Source organism: Nannobrachium achirus (assembly GCF_963921795.1).
Source record: "Nannobrachium achirus genome assembly, chromosome: 22".
In the NCBI taxonomy this organism is placed as follows: domain Eukaryota; kingdom Metazoa; phylum Chordata; class Actinopteri; order Myctophiformes; family Myctophidae; genus Nannobrachium; species Nannobrachium achirus.
The window spans coordinates 16365753-16390608 of NC_137829.1; the positions used below are offsets into that span (position 1 = coordinate 16365753).

A 24856-nucleotide genomic window follows, 5' to 3' on the forward strand; every position below is an offset into this window, starting at 1 on the left:
AGGCGGAAAATGTCACTTAAATCCATCGTGGCATCGGTGTGGAATATGTGTATGAAGAAAAAATTTACTGATTTGCATGATTTTTGGATAAAATCTCAAGGAATAATAGGAAAAAAAAGTTTTACATAGGTCGGCCTCCTGGTGGCGTTATATACACTTAATAGAAATGTGCAGATACCCTCTTATACACTTAAACTTTATGTCAGTTTGTTTACTGTTGAGTGAGAAAACAACGTTGCACATTAAGTTAACCATCCAGGGACCCCCCAAAATAATTTGGGGACCCCCCTGGAGGTCCCAACCCACAGGTTGAGAACCACTGCCCTATACGAGTATAAATGATCATATCTGACGCGCCGTGCCCTATACGAGTATAGATGATCATATCTGACGTGCCGTGCCCTATACGAGTATAGATGATCACGTTAAGGTTGTTCATGGAGCACGTCGGCGGCTCTGAGAAGATAATAAGCTCTCAACAGAACAGCTGGTGCTTCATCACTCTGCTTATGTCCCCACACAGTTCATTATCTGCGTCTTATACCGTGGCTAAGTCTCCAAAGTAATTACTGCCTGCTGCTGAGTTCGTTAAGTCGGCTGTTGCTGACTTGCCGTCACGTTTTGAAGCGTTTGTCTGTGCTGCTCCGTAGCTGGCCGTGATAAAATGATATCCATCATTGCCAGAAATGTGAAATGTCACCTATTAGAAATGCCTTCCATGATTTCTCTTTCTTTCATTCAATAGAGTATGTGTGGAGATCACTGAGGCAGTGAGTTGTTTGGCTCTTAGGGGCCAACAGATGTTTCAAAACTTCACACGTCCTGCCATTGTCAAGACAGTAGATTTCCAGTGGATTGGCAGAACACTGAGCTTGTATATAAGCTATTTTTGCTATGACCTTCTCTGACTTCAAAGTTTAAATCTACCCATGAAGGTGGATTCTGCTTTTCAGTGGGAATGGATTGGTTCTTGCCATTTGCGGGTTTCTGCAAAAATACACTCCATTCTCCATACAAATTAGAAAGGCAAAACAGGGATAGAAACCTGTGGAAAAAAAGCATTTGCAGGAAATTGTCAGGAAAATACCAGTAAAGCCTGAAGATTTGAAACGGCACATCTGTCAGTTGAGGTCGGCCATATAGGTTAGTTCTAAGTGTGGACAGGGAGTCGAGATCTTTAACACTTTCTGTGCCAAACACGTCCAGGAACGATATAAGGGGGAGGGGGCACAGACATAAAAAGGTAGACGCCTCTTCCGGCTCTCTGGTACCCGTCTCGCCTTGGTGGGCCTTTTTGATTGACAGGCTTGGAATTCTTCTGTGTCGTAACAGACACGGAAGGTCGGTAGGCAAATCAGAGGCAGGTGGGGGCGGGTCTTTTCCTACGCAGCTCTTAAAGTCCCGGAAAAGACGCGTTGTGATTGGCCAGTAGTTTTTTGATTGGCAGCCTGCCCTCGACACTTCCTCTTTTGAGCCCACCAAGGCGAGACGGGTCGCTCCAATCAACTGCAGCGGGTGGACGAGGTATCTAGCTTTTTATATCTGTGGGAGGGGGTACTGTGCCACGGCCCCGTTATCTCGTCCACAGAGCAGCTAACTGTTACCATGGTTACCAGGTAAACAGACGCTTGCTGCGGCCGCTAGTGAGCGAAACAACTACATATCCCATCATGCAACTCGGCTGCCAGCACCAGGAAGCCATGTAATCTCCATATAGAGCCTCGCAGTGCTCAGCTTGAAGGAGACCAAAAAATATAACGACGGCGCTGTTGCCTGAGTTCGATTAACGCTGTGGACGCTGCGGGCGTGTTTTCTCCTCTGTTGTCATCAGCGCCCACACCCTATGTGGAGTTGGCAAAAGGGCCTTTCTGTGTGGAGTTTGCATGTTCTCCCAGTGTCTCCTAGGGTAGGTACTAAAAAATAAAACCACTGATACAGCTTATATATATATATATATATATATATATATATATAAGAGCTTGAACAACATCCAGGATTCCATGTACAGCTGTGGAAAAGCGTCTTACATTTCCACTGGGATTCCCCCAAAGTGTGGGAAGGGACCTGTTTGGCTGCGGGCTGCCGCCGGTCCTGCTATTAGCCATTCTGTGAACTGTTGAAGTTGCCTGACAGTTCTTCCCTGTGTCTGAAAAAACTGCTCAGCCCAGAACTCTGTATGCCCACTCCAATTCCAAGCAACTGTTTTGGCAGCTGAGTTTCGTCCATGTTTGACAGTAATAGGAGTGGAGGCACAGTGTGTGCGCGCGCGTGTGTGCGTGCGTGTGCGTGCACGCGTGCGTGCGTGCGTTGGTTGTGTTTTGAGTCTTCTCTATTCCAAAATAACTCACCATTACACGAAGAGACACACTTTGGCGATTGTATTTTATACTGACTTTTGTACATATCCTAATACACCGCTTCCTAGAAATGTAGTGCAGTGGTAAAGTCCCTGCCCACGACAGAGGTTGTGCGTTCAAATCCACCGCAGTGCGTCCAGCTTTGTCAAGCGTCTATACGAACACAACTGGTGCAGCTACTTTTTTTTAAAAGATATTTTGGGGTCTTTTTCTGCCTTAATTGATAGTATACAGTAGTCTGACAGGTAACAAGGAGAGAGAGATGGGAGGAGTGAAACGCAGCAAAGGGCATCGGGATCGGGAGTCGAACCTGCAACACGCTGTCAGGCAGCCTTGGTACCCGGACTGCTTCTTTTGATGCTTTTCGATGTGAATCCTGTAACAGTTTTGAACATATACAGTATGAGGTTTCCACCTGTCGACAGAGACGAGACGATACGTGAATTATAGGGATGCAGCGATATATAGGCCACACATTGTATCGGCCGATGTTTGCTGTTATCAGTCAATACCGGTATCGTCAAATAAAGCTTGCGTTAACCGATGGCAGTAGCCGGTGTTTATAGCCGATGTTTATCTGTTGTTGATAATCATACATTTTGCGCTGGCTATGTTGGTGTTATTATTTATTTATGGTGTTATTGGTAGTTATTTGCAGCCTACCAAGAGAGTAGATTTCTGAACTGTTATTTCTTATAATGTTGTTTCCCTGGCCTAAAAGGAGAAATAACGTCAAATAAAATAAGAAATAAATCAAAAAATATCTGTATCAGTATCGCCTAGCGTATTTCCATATCGGTGAATTATATTGGAACAGTCACTTCTCCCTGTGTGAAATCTGTCGCTGCTTAAGTATCATCTAAGTCTGCCAGGAAACTCCAGTTCACTGTTTTCGCAGAACATTGGCTTTTCAACTTTTTTGTAACTACCTGGTGTCATCATTTATGATACAGTGTCATTTTTATTGTGCGCGTTCTGCCTGGTGCTATGTGGTTTGACAGCTGTGCGCTCGGGGAACAAACTGCAGGTGATGCAAAAATAGTTGTTGTTCCGTGTTTATTAAATGCATCCCCTCACTCACACTCCTGTTGGTAGTGATGCATTCAGAGGGGTGGTATACACAAAACATACAATACAGACACATATTGAACCGAATGACCCTGTACCGAAACTGTAATGAACCTTTTTTTTATTGCAGAACTAAAATACACCAGGAGTTTCACACCAAAATATTAAGCTGGTACACCTTACCCATCCACAACAATATCACTCCACATCCACATTCCCCTGGAACCCCCTCAAGGACCCCTAGGGGTCCACAGAGCCCACTTAGAGAACCACTACCCTAGAGGTTGCGTACCGTATTTGTTCAAAATTAAAACTAAAAAATACAGAGTTATAAAAATACATTTATAAATCAAGGACATTTCTGTTTATTTTTTGTATCAAAATAGTATCGAACCGTGACACCAAAATATTGAACCGAACCATACATTTTGTAAACCGTTGCGCCCTATTAATCTCATATGTAGTGGAGAGTGGGCCGGGTAAACTGAGAACCCCCCGACCATTATATATTTTCAAGCCGTGAAAAAGCTGTGGCGCTGTTTTGGTCTGAGGGCTCCTAGTAAAAGTCAGCAATATTAATCATGAACATAAAAAAACAGACTTAGTCATCGCAGTCATGCCCAGTCATCTTGCCTCTGCCTGCCATGCCATGACGCGTCAACACTGCTGTCAGTGCATGCGTTCGGCACGCCACTGTCATGCCACTGATGCCAGCATCTCCCTGGGTCTCATGAGGGACTCCATCATTGTCATGGGGACGCCATGAGCTGACCTGGGGACATGATCCATCATTTAACACTGCCATGGCTTCTGCTCCATAATGTGTCACCCTGTGAGGAAGGTGCATCCGGCTGCATGTCGTGCACACCAGGGGTTGTTCTCCTTAGGGCCAAGATCTGGGCTGCGGTGGTTTTATAAATGTTTTTATAGATGCCATAAAAGGTATTTGAGATCATAAAAAAATCGAATGAATTTGAGGCTTTGTAATCAAAATAAATCACATGTTTAATCGCATATACATATTTGACCTGAGAAGCTTTTTTATTTCATTTAAAGCACATTTTGGTATACGAGTGAGTTCTTTAAATCGAATTGTCCCATCCACTGGCCGAGCAAATAAGCGGTCTGATCAGCGGTGTCGGTACCGGATACATTCGGCTGCAGGTGGCGTTGGGGGTCCGTCGCATGCGAATTATGTCACAATATGATGACGTGGCTTTTGTCATTGGGGTCTTGTAAGACTATTAGGCTGTATTTCATGTAAAACAAAATACTGTGCTCAAGTGAGTACTGTACTTAAGTACAGATTCTGAGTGTTTGTACTTTATTTGAGCATTAGATTTATTTGATACTTATTACTGAAAAGTACTGAATAATTTTCAGAGTACATGACCGGGTGTATCTGTACTCTTACTCAAGTACTTGTTCGATAATCAGCAGCATAACTTATATGTTATGCTGATCAGCTGATAATGTTAGCCAAAAGCAAATCATAATATGCACGTCATCAGTCAGACAGACAGCCAATCATATTGTGTGACGTCAGTCGAAGGCGCAGGACCCGAGCTGCCGAACTATACCGAACGTATCCTTTGCCTACAGCGGCTTCTCCCATTGCGCGCACTGCGGCTTGTTGACTGTTGGTTGGTGCACCGGTATGATCGGTACTCCTGAAACTTGTCCAGTCAGAAAGGTTCTATGGTCTGCCTTTTTTTTCCAAAACGAAACGTTGTGATCTTGTAGATTAGCTATTAGAAACATACAGTATATAAATATATTTTTAAATGCCTTTTTTATGCCTTTATTGATAGGACAGCAGACTGACAGGAAATGGAGAGAGAGAGATGACACAGCAAAGGTCGTCGGGATCGGGGACTCGAACGCGCAACACGCTGTCAGGCATCAGAGCCTATATATATATGTGGTAAGCGCCTAGACCAGTAGGCCAGCGGGCGCCCCAGCTATTTGAAATATTTAGAAATGTTTTTCAAAATAGTAAAACAAAGGCAAAGAAGGCATGGACGAGAATAGGGCCCTTAGTTTTAAAGCCCCTGCTCCACCCTGCTTCCTGTGACTGTCTGCACCTTGTTTTAAAGCCAGTGGGGCAGCTTTAATGACAGGGCCACACCGAACAAAGCCATGGACATATTTATGACAATGCCACTGACAGGCGCTGAACAGGCTGTTTGTTTGAGGTGACATCAGCCAGACACGGCAGCTGTGGCTCCTTTGTGGTGTCGTGAGTGTGCACGCTCGCGTGCGTGCGTGTGTTTCTCTCACATGGAGTATAAGAATGGAGGCGTGAGGGGAGGACAGGGTTTATTTCAACTCAAACTCAACTCCACTTTATTGTTTACAGGAGAGAAAGGGTTGTAAACGGGAGGGGGGGGAAAAGAATCAGAATCTTTGTGCTTTATTGTCACATCAAACGTTTACAGGGTGAAATTCATTTGAGCAACAAGCTCTACCGTCCTTTTATTTCCATCTGTCTTGATCACATGACTATAGAGATACAGTGTACTGATTTGTGTGATAAAATTCGGTCTCCTGGTGGCGCTATAAAAGGCAGATTTGAAAACTTTAGGGCAAAGGTTTTTCCTTGGCCTCTAGGGAGTGCGCATTAGCGCATACAAGGTTTTACACTGATCAGTGGAGTTACAGGTAAAAATACAAATTGGCCTGTTTAGCTCCACCATGAGGCTGATTAGAAAAAATTGAAGTGGCCCAATTGAAGGCAGTCTTCTTCTGCCTAGCGGGAATGTGTGTTTTTGTTCACAGCGGACAAATCCTGCAAACTTTGGAAGCCAATCTTAGCCCATCAGGATGGAATATGGAAAATTGGACCGATCCATGTTGATCACATGACGATAGAGATACTGTCTACCAATTTGCGTGATCTTAGGACACAATCTGTAGGAGTACTGTAAAAGAAAAAATCGGCCTCATGGTGGCGCTAGAACAGGCCCATGTGAACAATGAGTACAGAGGTTCTGATTTGGCATCCAGGGAATGTGTGTGCACAGTTTGGCAGCGACCGGGCCAACGGTGCCGGAGATTAGCCAGAAGGACAGGGGGCAAAACATTGTCTCGGCCATGCCTTTCAGCCTGGTGGAGACGATAATGTCGGCAGTGAATGTCCGGGAAAGAATTGTTTACCTCCCTTGGGGTCTCCTGATGTTTTGAAAGAAGCCAGTGATCCACATTTTCAGGGCATTCCACGGAGTAGTAGAATGATATAAATAAAAACAACTATTTATCTACATTTATTCACACATAGCATCTCTATCCGGTTTGGTACCAGAGTTAAAAACTCATTCCCTGCCATAGCCCGAGTTTCCCAAATTTTGCCAGATGTCTTTCCCTGCCAATCCCGAATTTCCTGAGCTAATAATTAATTAGATTATCTTAAAAACAATCCAAATTCGGATCGCCGCTCCGGGGTTCTGATTTACCTTTTAAAAAGTGCTTCCGGTCCAGGCCGGAACTGGAGACAGAAATGCATTTTTGGAGGTGGGACATAACAGGTTTTTGGATTCATGACCCTGTTTCCGTTTGCTTACTGTGTAAACAAAGCTGCTGGTTGCTCGGGGATGGATTAACATGCTGTTTTTTGTGTTCGCGAATGGCGCGCAGAAGCGTCGTACACAATACGTGCACCATCGTGCACGATGGACACTCACGCTGCATAAAAGGTAAGAAAACACTAGCAGTCTGCTACATAGGTCGATTTTTAATCGTGGCAGTAGATAGCAGTAGATATATATAGCCTACTGTACTTGGTTATGATATGGACATTCATTATTAGCATGGTTGATAAGGGATATTTACTCCTCAGCTATACAAATGGGTCTGCGATATTTGCAGGCAGGCCATAGGGGGCTCCATTACGGCGTGTGATTCCTCTCCCCAGCCCCCTGCTAGGAATGACGCACACCCTCCACTAGCGCCATTGCACTGGGCTAGATTTACATTACAGTAACAATACATTGGGCTGAACCATTCACACCTTTACCAAGCTAACTGTACAAAAACTGCCGGTTCTTGTATATCAACGGTTCATGTGAGACCTGTTAAGTACTGTAGTGTCTGTAGGCATAGGCATTGGATACGCTTGATTTGGGTTTAGCCCCTGGGAGTGTGCATGTAATTCGGTGCAGGACCTTCAAGATGAGTCACCCCTACCCCTACCCCACACCACTCCACTCCACTCCACTCCACTCCACCCCACCACCATCTTCAAGGAGAATAGCTCTCTCAGGAAGATGAATGCTCGGCCCTCTGCGGAGTGTCCAAGCCTCTCAGAGGTGTCGTCAGGAAAAACAAATCATTGATCTTCCCAAGAGCAAAGAGGAGAAGCTCATTATTTAGGCCTTTTTACTGTGAGAGGGGACTGTGTGTTTGTGTGTGCGTGCATGCGTGCGTGCGTGCGCGCGTGTGTGTGCGCACGCGTGTGTGCGTGCGTGTGTGTGTGTGCCCTGCATGCGTGCGTGTGTGTGTGCGTGTGTGTGTGTTTTACCAGCACAAGATGGAAGCTCATCCACAAACTCTATGCTTCATTAAATGTCTGAAAGCCAAGCCTGTATCCACACTGTATCTATCACTGTATGTATGGCTGCACTGTATCCACACTGCATCTGACACATACACTCCTCTGCACACTGTGTGTGCGTGCGTGCGTGCGCACACATCTACTGTATGTACACACATGCATGCGGATGTGTGCTTGCAAGCATGAATATTGTTTGTGGATATGGATATATTGTATGCCATTATAGTGGGAGAAATATGTGAAAAAGGTGTTCACTTCTAGCAGAAAGCGTGAAAATTTGCACCTAGAGGTATTTGTGTGCGCTGAATTAAAAAATGTATGGATCCAAGCACTTTTCCCATGGGATCTGGTTGTAAAATGAGAATTAAAGAAGGCTCTAATTCCCTTACTATACCCCCCCCCCCCCCCCCCCCCCCCAAAAAAAAAAAAATCTTCTTTATACATGTGAGGGGTCTAACTAGGGTTTTTTCGTGATTCTGAATCCATTGCAAGCATTTGTTTTGCACGAAAAACATTCCTTGCCGGCTAAAAATGGACCCCACAAAACTATGGTTTAGAATGGTTTAGTGATGAGTCATCACTTTTCACAGTTTTGTAGGGTTCATTTTTAGCCCAAGGAATGTTTTACGTGCAAAACAAATGCTTTCAATGGATTCAGAATCATGAAAAACCCTTAGATGGACCCCTCACCGCTTACTTAAAGAAGATGTTTTAGGGGGGGTCTTTTTTCCCTGTATAGTAAGTGAATTAGAGCCATCTTTAATTCTCATTTTACGACCAGATCCCATGGGGAAAGTGCTTGGATCCGTCAATTTTTGAATTCAGAGCACAAAAATACCCATAGGTGCAAATTTTTCACATTAGCCTATTTCTCCCACTATTATGCTCATGCTTGCATACTCTAATGTGTATTGTGTGTGTGTGTGTGTGTGTGTGTGTGTGTGTGTGTGTGTGTGTGTGTGTGTGTGCGCGTGCGCGTGCGCGTGCACGTGCGCGTGTGCGTGCGTGCGTGCGTGCGTGCGTGCGTGCGTGCGTGCGTGCGTGCGTGTGGTTAGGTGGGTGGGTGGGTGGGATGCATGGAAGAAGTATTGATATCTTTCTGTGTAGTAATTACAAGTAAAAGTTCAGGATTAAACATTTGACTCCAGAAATGACTACGTATTAATAATTCATTGATCATAAGTAAAGGTATAAGGCAAGTGATTTTCTTTGGTTAAAATAAGTGTTAAATAGCTCTATATTCTGATTCTGTACTCAGTGCTGTATAGTGTATACTACCGTTGTCGCCTCACAGCTAGAAAGTCCCAGGTTTGAATCCTGCCGGAGGTGGTGGGGGCGTGTTCTCTCCTCCGCGTCATCAGTGCCCCTATACCCTCGGTGGGGTTGGCCAAAGGGTCTTTCTGTGTGGAGTTTGCATGTTAAGCGCTGTTTTTTTTTCTTTTTTCTCTCCTCTCTCTCCTTTAATAATTCTTTGCAATTTCTGAATGTACTTTGGACCACTTGTGAAGAAACGCTATTAGCGTGTGTGTGCGTGCGTCCGTCCATGTGTGCGTGCGCACATACTGTAGTCTGCACCCTAAGTAAAGTGCTTATTTTCTTTGAAGAGTGTGTTGGGCGAGCACGTTCTAAACTGTGTGTGTGTGTGTGTGTGTGTGTGTGTGTGTGTGTGTGTGTGTGTGTGTGTGTGTGTGTGTGTGTGTGTGTGTGTGTGTGTGTGTGTGTGTGTGTGCGCGTGCGCGCGTGCATGATGGAATCAACTTGGATGAAATGTCAAGAGCTCCAATCTGTGGAGGAATAAGGCAGCCGGATCCCGGTGGCCTGAAGGGCACCTTCATCAAGATTAGCACTTTGCATTTGAAGACATCAGTCTAATCAAAATGTCCCCGTCCTCCTTGGGACGTGACGTCCCCCGTGTCTCCTCTGAGACACTGTTATCTTCATCCCCATGCTCAGTGTGTGTGCCTTTAAAGAGGAGACAAGCAGGGCTGGAAAGTAAGTGCACACATACTTAAAAGAATAGGACACCCCCACAATAACTTGATTTCTATCGATTACTAGACACTCCAGAAAACGCGGGCAAAAATCCTTGATTATGCAGACTTTTGTGATGAAATGTGCAGGTTTTTATGTGATTTCATGAAATATGTGACATGCGAAAGATGCAGAAAGATGCAGAAAGTTGCAAAATATGGGAAAAAGTTGTGAATTACGCAAAATATGCACATGTGGAAATCACCATTTGGCTGATTATGAGGGAAATTCTGCGATCGCATAATCACATTTCTCTAGATTACTCACCCCATGCAGAGCCCCGAATTCATGGATATATTTTTTTTTCTCGCATACCTAAGACAATAATTATGATATACCTTTTGCTAAGCCCCGCCCCTTCCCCCACCACTTCCACTTCAACATAAATACTGCGGTATCTTGGATTTTACACATTAAACATTAATTCGTTTTGGACCCCGAGCTTCAAAAATACACAGGGAACACATATTTACATATTATAACCACACCCGCTAGAGTAATGTTAACTCCATAGAGACATACAAAACACACAAGCACAAAACTATGGCACCACCTCTAAAAAAAACTAAAAACAAACAATGGAGCTTTTCTTCCATGGCTGGAGACAAGAGTGTAGTGTTGCTCAGGAGAGATGCTGTGAGAATAACTGGGTTATTTTCCTAACATGTTAGGAAGGGAACTCTTTTGATGATTTCTTTTGACGGATTTATCAGTCCTCACAGCTAAAACCTTTTTTTTTTCTTTTTTGTTTAGAGTGCTTTTCTCAGACGAGTGTCTCAGCACATGGAGTAATGTCTGAGACGTTGGGTCTGCATCTCGGCATGAAGAAACTGTTTGACAAAAATATTATCCCGTCTGGTTTTGAGGGAGAGCATTTTTATTTTCATTCTCCGGCAGTGGCAAAACATCTGATGTTTTTTTTTGTTACATTGTAAAACTCTGTCGACTCGAGTGGAAACCTCACATGTCCAGAACTGTTACTTTTCTGGATTCAAATTTGAAAAACAGTAAAAGCAGCAGATCAAGGTGGCAGGGCGGCGCAGAAAGCGCTGTCGCCTCACAGCTAGAAGGCCTTGGGTTCGATTCCCAGCCGGGGGACGCTGTGGGTGCTGGGGCGTGTTCTCTCCTCCACGTCATCAGTGCCCATGCATACCCTAGGTGGGGTTGGCGAAAGCGCCTTTCTGTGTGGAGTTTGCATGTTCTCCCGTCTCTGCTAGGGTAGATACCCTAGTCCTCATCTCTATACTGCCTCCCCCTGGCCAAACGGGGCACCTGATGGAGGGGAAAGGAACTGGTTGGAATAACGCGTTCCTTCAACGCACTACGTTCTACCGGGGAAGCTCCCCCAGTCAGGTGATAAGAAGCGGCCTGCTCACTCTCATGCACTGAAGGAAGCATGATCTCAGTTCGGGGCCCTCCCCAGGTTTGGCAGAGGGAGTGTAGCGCCCAGGATTACACCTTATAGGCAATTGTTGGATAAAAATGTGAAGAAAAAAAGTAGCAGATCTACAAGCTCAAAAATTATCGGCTTTGCTACTTTTGATGCTTTTTAAAGAGGGTTAGATTTTGATTTGCGAAAAAGAACACAAAACACAAAAAGTCCATATATGGAGAGGGGAGGGGTTTTGCCCGACAGCGGCGATATGCAGGTTTACTGCCGACAGCTCAGAGAAATGTCGGCAAGAATCTCCTCGGATGATTCTGATCATAATCGTTGTTGTTGTGGGTGTTGTTGACTCGGCAGTGAGGAATACGTTTCATTATATTATTATTACTGATTGCAGCCTGCGCTCTCTGTGTTGGAAATCACCCTCATCAAGTGCTCTCTCAGTCTCTGAATCAACAGATTCAAACACTAGAGCAGCACTGAAGCCAGAGGAGTCATTTCAGGAAACAGGGAGTGGCAAAAAAATAAGTTAACACTTAATTGACTGCCATAAGTTTGCCATAACTAATTTAGATTAGGTGCCAAGGCTTTTTTACTTTTGTATACCAGATTTCCGAGGGCTCCGTCTACACAGCATGTCCACCAGTGTGATTTAGTTGACTAAAATCGTATGATATATAGTTGACAAAAAAACATGAACTAAAACATTTCGGATGACTACAACGGGACTAAAACTACATTTAATTTTATTGAAAAGACTATGACTAAAACTAAATCAAAACTCGCTGTCAAAATCAACACTGTCGCTCACTCACGCACGCACGCACGCACGCCTGCACGCACGCACGCACGCATGCACGCAAGCACGCACGCACGCAGGCTGCCCTCCACGGCTCAATCAGAATGTGTTAGATGTCTGGGAACTTGTCCCAAAAATGTCCCAGGCCCCATCCAGACAAAATGACTCACATAAAAAATGACACTTCAAGTGAGTCCCGTTCTATATCGACCCCTTAAATCATCTACTGTAACTCGTTGGCCATATTTGATTAGAATAATCTCTCCTTCATAGATCATCTCATTGTGGCGCCTGTCCTTTCTAAAAAGACTGATACGTCTTTACAAGCTACACTCCATGAGACTGATATCCTCATCTGAGAGAAAGAGAGGAGAGGAGAGGAGAGGAGAGGAGAGGAGAGGAGAGGAGAGGAGAGGAGAGGAGAGGAGAGGAGAGGAGAGGGGGTATTACATGAACATGTGCAACCTATTCTAGTAGCTTATTAGATGGGCTATTTTAGCTACCTAGCACAACACTCATACCACAAAGTAGGAGGCTATAAATATAGCCATTCATTTATGAGGGAAAAAAACAGAGAAGATGAAATGGAGATTCAAGGTTTCTGTCCGATAATGACAACACGCGCACGCGCACACGCACGCACGCACGCACGCACGCACGCACGCACGCACGCACGCACGCACGCACGCACGCACGCACGCACGCACACACACACACACACACACACACACACACACACACACACTCTCACTCTCACTCTCACACACACACACACACACACACACACACACACACAGGGGGATCAGGTGGAACTAGGGCTGGGACATATTGACAAAGTGTCCTGGAACACCCAGGGTGACATTGACTGTGAGCTCTGAGGACAGAAGTATTTAGGATAGAATCTCTCACAGTAACCGTCTGGATGTATCACTGTTGCTGTGGGGAAGAAGCCTTATCTTTTTTAATTGATGTCGCTGGAAAGTGAATGTGGGCAAACAAGGTTTTTGATTTGGACATGAGAGTATTAGGCCTATAAGTATTATATTTTATATATATATATATATATATATATATATTACAAGAAAAGTTATAAGAGGTATCATCAATTTTAGAATAAATGGGACCAGAATATAACGAAACACATATCATGGTGATTGAAAGAAGACTTTAAACTAGTGACTGGGATCGTAAAGTATTTATGACAATGTTTATTAAGGTCATAAAATCAAGTGTAAAGTTGGGCAAAAACGCATTCACTTGAATGGAGCATAATAGTTTTTTTTGGTACCAGCAGGGGGGAAACGGCGAAACTAGCGGCCGTTCATATGAACTTTCTCTTGAAGTCTCTTCCTATATCGCCTCAACTTGCAAGCCGGATACTATGATGCCCTTGAATTATACTCAGGCAGAGACACTCTAACTGATGGAAGGAAGCGTGGGTGGAAGCTTGTTTTCTACAGCGGAAAATTGTCTATTCCAGCAGGGAGTTAACTCTGACAGACCAAAATGGACCACACATACTTTACCACACAGAAAAAATATATCTACTGTATAGTTTTATGTTTTATGTTCCAGATGGTATTACAGTGTATGTCTAAAGTGCCCTCTCCAGACCTTGCATGCAGTTTTTACTATATGGTGAAAGAAATGCAATTGCCCTCTTTCCATGCCATATCTGAAGGCAGCATTCAAGAGAATTGCCTTGTCCAAACTCTCCTGAACTTTAATGTAGCATCTTACGTTGAAAGAATTGCCTTCTCTGTGTAGAAATCCATGCTGTTACGCCACATCTCCAGTATTGACTTGATTATGCTTAGTTCAGTGGGTATCAAGCACCGAAAATATAGCGGACACAACACGTTGCGCTGCAACACGTTGGGAGCTTGGAGGTCTGATATTTTCAATATTTACACTTAAAGGCCCTTTTGGAAATGTCAGCCCCTGCCTCTCTAACATTCTCTGCACGTCCCTGGTGAAGAGTCACCAATGAACAATAAACCACAAACCAGCAATGGAAAAAGTACTCAACTTCTGCAGGGTAGAAATACTCTTTTAGGGCACATACACCGCATTTAATTCTAACCATGAGGGCAGATTCTATGGGATGCAATGGGAATGGAGCTCTACATTCCCATTGCATGCATTGGTAGAATCCACCCTCATACCGGTAGGTAGAATAAAAGTGTGGTGTGAAAAGTACTGGTACTTAATGTACCAAACTCATTCGGCGCCGAGAGATTTGAACCAGTGTCTTGTCATGTGTGTACGTCAAGTTAACCTCGAGAGATCGGAGTGGAGTTGGTTGGTGGAATTCCAAACGTGTTTCTGTGTTTTCCTGATCCTCATTGTTCTGCAGTCTCCCCGCATACCCTCTACATGGCAGCCTCTCTGGAAGGAAGCCTAACACCTGAATCACAATGTCCAGGAGGGCTAGAGCTGATACCAATGGAAGTGGACTCATTGGTACAGATGTCGCGTTTCAACTCTTCAGGCTTTACTGCTCTTTTCCAGAAATATTCCAACACATTTTTTTTCCACAGGTTTCTTTCACTCTTGAGAGTGTAAAATGAAATCAAATGGACCCTTTTCCCATTTTGTTTCAAAGTTAAAGATCTATAAGGGTCCATTTGGAGGGCTACCCACCCAACCCACAGTGGAGGGTCTCCATCTTTTAGCTGCGGACCACCTAGATGGAACCTCCACAAGGACCACTGGTGGTCCCCGGGCCACTGGTTGAGAACCACTGATGTAGGTGGAGGGAGACGGTGTTGAAAGTAAAAGTCCTCTTTTCAAAATGATTACTCGAATAAAACAACAAAGGTCATGGCTTGAAAATATATATACAGTACCATGGTAAAAGTATAATAAAAAAAAAGAAATAAGAATAAGAAAATAGGCAATCTACAAGCTCACAGTATGTGACACAAAGAAATAAGAAAGAAAAGCTGTGTTGTATTTTTCTGCAAACAACCAGTCGCTGTGATAAGCACCATGGACAGCAACTCTCTCTCTCTCTCTCTCTCTCTCTCTCTCTCTCTCTCTCTCTCTCTCTCTCTCTCTCTCTCTCTCTCTCTCTCTCTCTCTCTCTCTCTCTCTCTCTCTCTCTCTCTAACAGGCTCACACTGCAAGCCCTGTTCTTTTTTTGCAGGCTGCAGAAAAACAATAGTAACAAATTGTACTTCTTTGATTGACGGCTGATAAAAGCTCAAGTCACACGGGGGATTAATGATGGATTACAACAGATGCATCTTAATGCCAGACATCTGTCCAGAATGTACGCACACGATGCAGTGTAGGCTCATTTGTAACAGCAGACGTTCTGGTAGTGCTGATCATCGGCTTGTAGGCTGGCTATGTTCTCTGAATATGGAAATGGAAAATGTTAATAAGTCTGTGTTGCACGGAGCAATGTACTGTATTTTGATTGCTTCACAATAGTAAGCACTCAGCATCAGGCACGTGCACACATATCGAACAGGGCCAGAGCCCCTTCCCTTTCGCCTGTATCTCAGTAACAGCGTTAAATAGCTCTATATTGTGACAGTAATCATTGCTTTAGAGTGTTTGTTCAGTAACTGTGTTAAATAGCTCTATATTGTGACAGTAATCATTGCTATAGAGTATTTGTTCAGTAACAGTGTTAAATAGCTCTATATTGTGACAGTAATCATTGCTTTAGAGTGTTTGTTCAGTAACTGTGTTAAATAGCTCTATATTGTGACAGTAATCATTGCTATAGAGTGTTTGTTCAGTAACAGTGTTAAATAGCTCTTTAATGTGACAGTAATCATTGCTATAGAGTGTTTGTTCAGTAACAGTGTTAAATAGCTCTATATTGTGACAGGAATCATTGCTATAGAGTGTTTGTTCAGTAACAGTGTTAAATAGCTCTATATTGTGACAGTAATCATTGCTATAGAGTGTTTGTTCAGTAACAGTGCTACTGTGTGGTAGGTTTTGGGGTTCTTTTCAATGCTACTTACTCTTGAAAACAAAGCATTGCATTGTTGGGATTCTATCAGCTATCAGCGATCTACCAGCTTCAAATTTAGTGTTTCAGTTCAAAGTGTGTCTCCCCTTTGTGTCAACTTTCCTGTATGACTGCTATCTCCTGATTGGATCTAATTGGTATCCCGACCTGATTTTTTTTCCCCCGTTTAATAATGAGCTGGAGAGACAAGGAGACTGTTACTGAACAAAGACTTTATATAGAGAGAATATTTATAATGACAGAATATAGAGATATTTATCCCTTATACTCATATAGCTTACAGTAACATTCATGCACATTCATGCACACGTTTGCATGCATGGGTTCACAGGCCTGAAATGCAATTTGTATTCATATTATGTTCCAATCTTCAATGCCAAAGGAATTGTCAAGTAAAATTCCATGATCCTGACAGCCCTAAGGGTGCATGTATGTGCTCGGTCTCATCCATGCATGCATGGATGCATATCCCTTACCGTGCTTTGCACCAGGCACATGCACTCATAGACATCAAAGGGGGCTTGAGCCCCTGCCCTTTTATCCGTCTGTAAAAAATGCCCTCTCCAGACCATGAATGCGGTTTTTACTATGGTGAAAGAAATTGATTATGCAGCTTAGTTAAGTGTGGTATCAAGCACCGAAAATAGCCGACCTCCAAGCTCACAACGCGTCGCGCTGCGACGCGTTGTGAGCTTGGAGGTCTGCTATTTTCGATATTTTCACCAAAAGGCCCTTTTCGAAAATTTCAGCCCCTGCCTCTCTAACATTCTCTGTACGTCCCTGCTTTGCACATATAAATGCCGCAAGCAGGCAGGAACAGGCAACACACAGCGTGATGGCACGGCTGGATTTTATCTTTATCATTATAAAACAGATATACTTACAGCACTCGGTTGTTATTAGCTGAGCTGTTGCTCAGAGCTGTTGTAAAATACTCTTATATATAAAAACACTCCTATTATACTGTTACATCAGTGTAACTGTGTGCCAAAAATACTAATGGTTTCAAAATGTCAGCTAAGGGGGTTTGTTAAGCGCTGACGCGCTGCACCGTGCCTAACACCAGCCTGTAGCTGTTCACTGTCTCTGGAGACTCTCATTCCTTTATTAAAGCACAGCCAACATTTTTTGGGTGTATGGCAGTTGTTATTTGAAAATGACTGGGTAAGAATTATGAAAGTGTAATGTTGTGACAGACAGAGACCCACGGGATGTTTCATCTTACCGTTTGTCGGATTTAGGAATAAAATAATATGAAGTTCAACGCAACGAGTGTACTTCAAGACGAGAGACGAGAGTTTAATTAGTCTAGCACAAATGCAGTGAACATAGAGAAGAAAAAATACAACCATGATCAGTATAGCGGAACAACTCAAAACCGGGCCGGTAGGCAAGCCAGAATGATCGGGCCCCCAACCACCCTGTCCCATTGTGCTTCTCGTCGTTTTTTTATCAGTTTCCATTTTGAGAATGACCACTAGGCGGTTTATATGCATTTCCGCTCATGATTGGCCATGTGTAAACAAAGCTGAAGGCTACCTGGCTTGTGTTGACAAGTAATTGATGATTACGTAGCGGGCGCCAATGGGCTTCACCGAGTGCCGCGCTACGAGCTTGTACTATTGCCCCGATTCTGTACAAGTCTTTTGAATCCTTCTTCTAAATCAGTGGTTCTCAAACTTTTGAATGTCAAGGACCCCAAAAATTACATGTATTTGGCCACGGACCCCCATCTTAAAATATGTTGTTGCAGGGACCCCGAAGAAGCAGAGATTTGAGTTACAAAAGTTTGCTTTGAAAAATTCAAAAATTTGCAAAAGTTTTCAGGATTTTTCAAAAATAGCAGATCTACAAGCTCACAGCGCAGCGAGGCACTCGGTGCTACGCTGTGCGCTTGAAGCTTGAGTGAAGACACTCAGAGAGTCCCGTTTTTGGGGCATTTGCGTGTTGCTCTCGGCTCTGCCCATTTCGTCAGTACTGTGGCGGTGTGGGTGGATGGGGAAGCGGGGAGTTTTGTGTTTTTTTAACAAATCAAGCGCTCCCTTTCTCCTGCCTGTGACATAAAGTGCCCATTCCTGCACTTCAGACACACACACACACACACACACACACACACACACACACACACACGCACACACACACACACACACACACACAAACACACACACACACACACACACACACACACACACACACACACACACACACACACAGAGACACACACACACACACACACACACACACACACACACATACACACACACACACACACACACACACACACACACACACACACACACACACACACACACACACACACACACACAGCACAGTAAACAAGTGCGGTGGTGGAGTAGAAGTAGAGGACTTCTTGTAGCCGTGCGCCCTTCTGCATCGATGTGGTGACGTGAAATAATTGTTTATAGCCTACGGTTGTTGTTGATTATCCTCCCGAAGGCAACGTTACATTCAACTGTCTGTGTGATGATACGTAACGCTTTTGCCTCAGAGAGACAGTTAGAAAGTCATTAAAGTCATAAAAAGTCAGTGCAGTTTTCAAAGCGTAGAATCCACTAATCATCCACTCCTCTCTGGAGAGGAGGTTAATCCAGCAAACAGCGGATTCGGATGATGTTGTGCGGGAATAGCCCCGCCGCTGTGAGACCCACATATTATACAGTAAGTGCTGAAATAGCAGCATCACTGGGTGAAATTCTGAAGTCGCACGCATGCTGCAAATTGCATTTCATAATTCGCTCTGTTCTATTTTTAGTAGCAAATGTGAGTAGGTGCTCGCACTGTCGAGCCCTGCATGGTTCCGGGTGCGTGCATCTATTCTGTATCTATAGCATGTGGCATGACCCAAATTCAGAGTGAACATTATTAACTCAAATCTTTGCTTCTGGGGGTCCGTGGAACTTTGTCATTTTCAAGGACCCCCAAATTATATGTATTTTGCCGTGGACCCCCATCTCAAAATATTTTGTTCCACGGACCCCCAGCAGCAAAAGTTTGAGTTAAAAATGTACATTCTGAATTTGGGTCTCGTCTAGATGCAGAATAGATACATGTGTTCCAGGTCCGTCCCCGGGCTCACTATACACTCATACCGGTATATGGAGATTCCTCGTAAAACGCTGCAAATCGGTGCTGTTTCACCCCAGAGGGTCCCACACCAGGGGTCTTCAATGTTTTCAGGCCAAGGACCCCTTAGATGAGAGAGATGAAGCAGGGACCCCCACAACCTTTTCATAGATTCCATATAGTTTCATCGTTTGGCAGCTGCCATACCTTGGCTACATGGAAAACAAATAAAATGTACTTCTTAAAATAAATTCATCATGCCTGTTGCTAAGGTATGGCAACATGACTGATGTCTTGCACGCGCGGCATATCGTGTGTGCAAGACACCAGTCATGTTGCCATACCTTAGCTTTTGCTGAACTGAAGCCACTGAAACCCACCCACTAGGGTTATTGTTTCTGACACCAGCGCTGGGAAAACAGCGAAACTAGCGGCCGTTGATATGAACTCTCTCTTCCCCCACTCATCGCCCCGGGCGATGTACGTCGAGCACCCGACCTCGGCAAGCATGATGGACTCGAGGCGAGGAATGGCGTCGACCCATTTACTCCATTTACACCGCTATCGGGACGGAGAGAGGGTGTTTACTGTATAGGCCTTGCATGGCTGCTGCAAAGCAACACACTGTGTATACTGTACATGAGCACGCACACACACACACACACACACACACACACACACACACACACACACACACACACACACACACACACACACACACACAACACACACACACACACACACACACACACACACACACACACACACACACACACACACAATCATGCACTCCTCACACACGCACGCATGCAGAACACATCATCACCACCCTTCCACTGTGCATCATGTTGACATGTGATCGTCTTCCCGGCTGGGTGAGGATGAGTGATGCCCCCCCACCCCCCCCCCCCCCCCACCTCCCCAGACACCCCCACCCATTTATTAAGTGTCAAGCAGCCACCAAACGGCTCCTCTTCTCCAGCGGTTGCTTGCAGGTACACAGCCCTTCATTTAGATTCCATTATGATAACAGCACACAGGGTACATACAGTAAGGGGACCATGCAGATGTTATATAGAGGCCCCGACGGAGCACTGGGGGCTCTTTGAAGGGGGTTGGATGGATTGGAGGGGGAGGGTTGTTTGCATGAGAGATAACGGTAAGGGCTCGAAAGAAAGGAAACAGAGGAGGGTGCGTGCGTGCGTGCGTGCGTGCGTGCGTGCGCGCGCGCGTGTGTCACACGGCCCGATGTGCCTGCACCTTAACCTTCTCCCTAGATAAGTGGACTGCACACTCGCGCGCACGCTCGCAGAATGTGAATGTTCATCTACAGCAGAGTTTACGGAGGCAGACCGCATTGTGTGAGGGTGTGCAGGGAAGAGGGCGTGCGTGAGAGTGTGCGTGAGAGCGTGTTTGTGGACGTGAGTGAAAGAGAAGGAATGAGACGGTACTTCTAGAGTAGAAAGTGTGTGAATCAGAGTGTGAAAGAATGAGTCTATGAAGTGAGCCCGTTGACAACGATGAATAATTATAATCATCTACTGTAAGTGGCGTTGACTCGCATTAAGTTGTAAAAGGTTTCAAGTGGCGTCTGTCGACTGATCGATGGGGAGCTCACATGAAGGTGCTTTGAAAAAAAAATGACATACATTTTGGCCTTTTGAAAATAGCTGATCTACAAGCTCACAATGTAGATTTTCAAAGTGGAAAAAGAAACGGCGGACAGTCTTGCGATACTTGGCACATAAAAATACCGTTTTCAGAGAGACCACGTGACCTACTGTATCATACTATTATAATTTCGGGGCGTGTCAGCGGGCCTTTAAGTAAATGTACTTAGGTACTTTACACCACTGGCACTGGGTTAAAGAAGCGTCTCCTACATCTAGCATGTCCAGCCTGCCAACACTCCGCCTGCTTCCAGGTTGAAAGGTCTAGAAGTCATCTGGTGCCGTCAGCGCTTGATTAAATGTTGTTGAGCTGTCCACTCAGCCAAGGCCTTATCACACAAATTGTCTCATTAATGGGCTGAAGCGTGCTAAATTAAGGAAATGATTACGTCTTGACATTTCATGGCTTTTCAACGCGTCTCTGCATGCTACTCGCTTAGAACCGTGTCATGGGAAGATTTCTTTTTTAAATAATTCTTTCTTTTTTTCAGCATTCATGGGATAATTGCAGTTATTGCGGCACTGCGTTTGGTTTTTCATTTAATGCGCGTAAACTCATGGTCCACCGGTGTGTGACTTTTTTTTATTATAATTATTGTATTTTATGCTGTAATTTCAGATAATGGCATGTGCAGAGAAACAGAAACTCTGGACACAGCGCTATTAGTATAGGCAATTAAATAATTTGTTATAATGTTGTTTCAACTCATTCATTGAATGTGAACATTCAGTACAGGAGCAACTCATAACAACATTTAGACTTTTTATCATGGCTTTCATAACTAAACAACCTAAGGTCGTATCAAAGTTCAGCATCACTTCCACCTCTTTGCTTTGCTATCGCTGCTTTTTACTTATTCTGAGCCACATAGAGCCTCCACATAACTGTTAGCACAATATAAATATATGCTATTAACCTAATACTAACCTTTTTAAATGACAAGACTGCTAATAATACCCTTTGTAGAGGATCCCAGCCAATCATACATAAATATGATTACATATAATGAGTAATTTTAGCAGAGTATACCGTTGGGAGTGGGACATTGAATCTTTTTTTTTTTTTTTTTTTTACGATACTTATTTCATTTTCTTTTCAGCGAGGCTTTCCCATTATAGTGTTCTATTTGTTCTCAAGGCAGTTATGTTTGAAGATGTATCAAGCTTCTCTCATTCCTTTCAAACCTTGTGATTTATGCTCCTTGGAGAGGATAATTCTTTTGGCACTGCCAGGTTTACTCTCCGCTCGTGTTCCCGGGTTTATATTCCCGGAGGCCAAATTACTGCAAATGGATGTTGGAGATACGGAAAAGTTTAAAAGTTAATGAGTGTGAGCAAAAAAGGGTGCATTATTCATAACCACCTTCCACCATTCAAAGTTTAAATTCACTTCTTTTGTTATTATTTGCCACACGAGCGTGACTACAGGAATTATTTTCACTTCTCAAGAAAGCAGTAGGGGCACAGTGGCGCAGTCGGTAGCGCTGTCGCTATGGGCGTAACACTGTCCAGTCATTTTTACGGCCCAGAGATTAATCACGCAACCAAAGCTAGAACATTAAAAGCATGGATTCACTGTGCAGATCCAATGATCTTGCTGTTGGTTTCTTTCCTTTAGTGCATGGGTCTTCAACAGGGGGTCCGAGACCCCTAGGGGGTCCTCAGAGTTACTACAGGGGGTCCTCCAAATCTTTGAGTTTTTTTTCTCCTCTTTTATATTAACCACTTGAAACCTAGTGTCCATTTTCTGAGAACTTTTGCCAAAAAATAGCAGATCTACAAGCTGCGAGGTGTAAGCTTGCAGATCGGGTATTTTTAGCAAGAGGTTTGGTGTACAGGGAAAAAGAGCAGACTAAGTACAGAGTGAAAGGTCAAGTTTATTAAGTATTGACCGTTCAAGTGGTTAAATATCTGAAAACACAAATTGACATGAATCCAAAGTACACTGATGATTGTGCTGTCAAACCATGAAACTAGATGGAATGGTTAGACTTTTTATCATCTGAAAAGGTTGTGGGGGTCCCTGCTTCATCTCTCTCTCAACTAAGGGGTCCTTGGCCTGAAAACGTTGAAGACCCCTGCTTTAGTGTTAAAGCTGTGACTGTATTTATAACACCGCTCTGGTTCCCCACGGCGTTTGCCTCTCATATCTCTTGACCCTAGAAATGCATCCTCTCCCCTCTCGAGTTAAACCACATGCAGCACAGCCCCTGCGGAGCGGACAGACGGACGCCGGATCGATACCACTATCTGTCTGCTTCTCTCTGGTCCCATAAGCCCCCCTCTCTCTCTCTCTCTCTCTCTCTCTCTCTCTCACACCACAGAGACCTGTCCGAGGGGAGAGGTGATAGCATCTAGTGTGAACCTTAACCACTCTGACTGGCAGAGAGCGACCAGCGGACGGGGTGCATGGTTCCCTGTGGTGTTGAACGGAACACATTGTAAAGCACATTTGTTACAAAGACACTAGAGAAATGCACCGTTTAAAGGACTGACCTTTCACACATCATGGTTCCAATCAAGACTTTATAAGTCATAAAAAGCAAAAAACTTTTTCTCTGGGTAAACAAAACATAAAAGAAATTGTCGTCTCGGTCAGGCAGAAACCTCATATGTCCAAAAACAGCTTCTTTTCAGGATTCAAAGTCAGAAATAGCAGAAGTAGCAGATCTACAAGAAGTGCTGCATTTCGAGCTTTTTATATTGTGCCTTGATGAAGTCCTAATGCCTGATTTTACACTTGGTTGAGTGCTGAAAATAGCCAATCTACAAGCTCACAACGTGTCGTGAGCTTGTATATCTGCTATATTCAGAGCACAACCCTAACCCTAACCCATTTTACTATTTTAGTGTATTTGTTGACGGAATGGTTAATCTTAGTTTCAGTCATCATAGCTTAGTTTCTATTTGTTTTTTAGTCAGCTTTCGTCAGTGAAAAAAGGTGGTTGACAAACATTTTTGGTCATAGTTCTGGTCGATGAAATCAACACTGCAAAAACAACTGTGAAAACAACCAAAACCTCAGTGTGTGTTTGATGGCCGCCTCGGCCGCTGTCATCAGGGTCATCTGGACTTAGCATCTGACATAGGCAGGGTCTTAGCATCTGACAGGAGGCAGGGGCCTCTGACCCTCCTGTCACAGGCATCAGTGGTCAGCTCATATACAGGTACGGTATGCATACCAATGACCAGTGGTGGGGAAAAATGTATTCACATGTTTTTACTCAAGTGAAAGTTTAGTCAGGAACACTTCTATGGAAGTGAAACAGCACACAAAAAAATGTCTTTCAGTACATGATTTAATACATGATTTAGGCACCACGCCTCAGGTTTACTGTCAATATTCCAGGATGACCTCCCACTTGGGTAATGACGCCCCCTGGCGATCATTCAGAGAAACTACTTCAGCTCCCGTACTAACGTAGGTAGGAAGGGCCTGTCACTCAAACCGGAGTGACCCGCCTCCAGGCTATATAAGCCCCCGGAGGCGGAAGTAACATCCTCTTTTCACTCTCTGCGATATCACATTCAGATAAGTTGAAACTCAGCCTTTGTATTTTATTCTTCGCGCATTAGCCTAAAGCGGTGGCATTGGAGTCGCCCACCGGCGAGTGTAGAATTATACCCGTACTTAAGAATAATTATTCTTGTCCCGTCCTAAACCGACGGTTTTCTTTTCTATAACAAAGAAATTTACCGCTTGTTCAGGCTTCTGCCCGAACCAAGCGTGGCCTAGCTTTAGCCGTTAGCTTGTTAGCTCGTCAGCTTCCTTTGTTAACGTTAGCTACAATGCTTCGCTATGAACCCTCTTGCTTTCTGCCGAGGGAATGTATGTTTGTTCTGCTGTTAGCTTGTTAAGGCCTCTGCCTGAACCAAGCGTGGCCTAGCTTTAGCCGTTAGCTTGTTAGCTCGTCAGCTTC

The 24856-nt window shown here is 44.2% G+C and overlaps 1 protein-coding gene across 1 annotated transcript in view; it reads left to right on the forward strand.

The window, feature by feature from the left end:
• dpp10 (dipeptidyl peptidase like 10) overlaps window positions 1-24856 on the forward strand; it is a gene marked incomplete at both ends in the record, with an annotated part of 261000 nt that overhangs the window by 82704 nt on the left and 153440 nt on the right. The gene's annotated exons all lie outside the window — the stretch shown is intronic.